A 1,748-nucleotide genomic window follows, 5' to 3' on the forward strand; every position below is an offset into this window, starting at 1 on the left:
GCAGAAATGAGACAGAGCTTTGAAAAAGGGAAAAGATCGTGTTGTAAAATCTCTGCTACGTATCATCATCTGCAACTCCTGCCCCGAGGAGGAGCCCAGGGCCCAAAACAAACCCCCACTGTGCACCCCCCCCCCCCAGGAGGTTGGGCTCCTGCCCGCCCCAAGCGATTGTACGATAAAATAAACCCCCACGTTGAAAAATAAAACAATTCTCAAAACACGATGTGACAGGAACAAGCCTCTCCCCCGTGGCTCTGTCCCAGAGTCCCCAACAGCCCATGGGACGGGCCCGGGGACCCCACCAGCCCCTCGCCCGTCCTCATCCTCCGCTGCTGCCAGCGGCAAGAGGCCGGTGTTTCCCAAGAGAGTTGGTGTTTGCCGCCTGCTCCAGCTGGTTTCTTGGTTTGTCCACAGCAGGACCCAAAACCGAGGGGCTACAGCAGCGTGTCGTCCCCCCCAAGGGCTCGGGGAGAGGGGGGCTCTGGGCCTGGGGACACGCGGACCTGGAAGGCATCGCTCCTCGTCCGCGGGCGAGGCCAGCTCCGGCTGAAGGACAGCGCTGCAGCCAGCGGCGGAGCTGGGGCTTCGCCAGGGTCGAGGTGGCCGGGGCTCGGGCGCGGTAGAAACGGGAATTTCCCATGGGGTCGGGTCGGCACCGGAGGATGGTGCAGCTCAGCGCTGGTCCTTCACGTGCCCCCTGCGAGCCCCAACACCCGGGGCGGTCACCGCCTCGTGATGTGAACAGAACCCATCTCCTCTGAGCCTGAGGAAAGGCCAGGGCCTGGCACCGGGGAGGGGACGGGCCCCCGGGGACAAAACGGGGCCCATCGTGGTTATTGCTGGTAGCATTTCCCCAGGGAAGAGGACTGGGGGGATGACGGGACATTTCCAAACTCCCTAGTGGGAGGTTCTCACCCTTCCAGACATCAACTGGAAAGCGAGGGGAAAAATAAAATGAACCTTCAAATCTTATTTTAACAACAAAAGCAGGAGAGAAAAAAAAAATTAGTTTTCTGCTCCACCACCCAGGGGAACCTCTCCGGGTCCCCGCCAGCACCGAACCGGGACAGGCAGGACCACGAGTCGTTCAGAACTGTCCCCCCCAAGGATGCCCCCTGCCAGGTACAGCCCCAAAATCTGCTCTTCGGAAGGTCTCCCCCACCCTCGCAGCACCGAGCCTTGTCGGTCCAAACACCACAGCCCTGCCCCACGCCAGCAGAGAGGACGCTCACGGCCAGCCCGGGGGGGGGGGGAGCTCAAGCAGCCCCTCCAAGTCACAGGGAGGAGGGAGAAATGCCCAGATTTCATCCAAAACAAAACCAGGCTTGCAGGAAAGCTCCGCGTTCTTCCCCCGCCGCAGTTGTGCCAAGTTTCCTTCCAAGTCAAACTCCGCAATGAACCAATTTTCCTGCTGGACCTGAAGCAAGGCTTTGCCACGGCAGGGGGAGTCAAGCTGTTCCTCCAGCCCCTGCACCCCTGAGGAGAGCAAGATGCGCCGCGAGTTTTTTTCCACTGAAGAAGCCAGAAGATTCAAAGTCAAGGTTTAAAATTAAAAAAAAAAAAAAAACAAATTATATATATATATATACACACAAAAATAATTCTGTTCCCTATCTTCCCCTGCTCCCCTCCATTTTGTGATTTGGCAACAGCGTCATCCTCCGGCAAGACTCGTTCTGCGAGGAGACGGCGAGCGCAGGAGCAAACGCCGCCCTTCGGAGCGTGGGGTGGGGGGTGGGGGAAACACA

The sequence above is a fragment of the Leptosomus discolor genome, chromosome 26, assembly GCF_034619465.1.
Source record: "Leptosomus discolor isolate bLepDis1 chromosome 26, bLepDis1.hap2, whole genome shotgun sequence".
Taxonomy (NCBI): domain Eukaryota; kingdom Metazoa; phylum Chordata; class Aves; order Leptosomiformes; family Leptosomidae; genus Leptosomus; species Leptosomus discolor.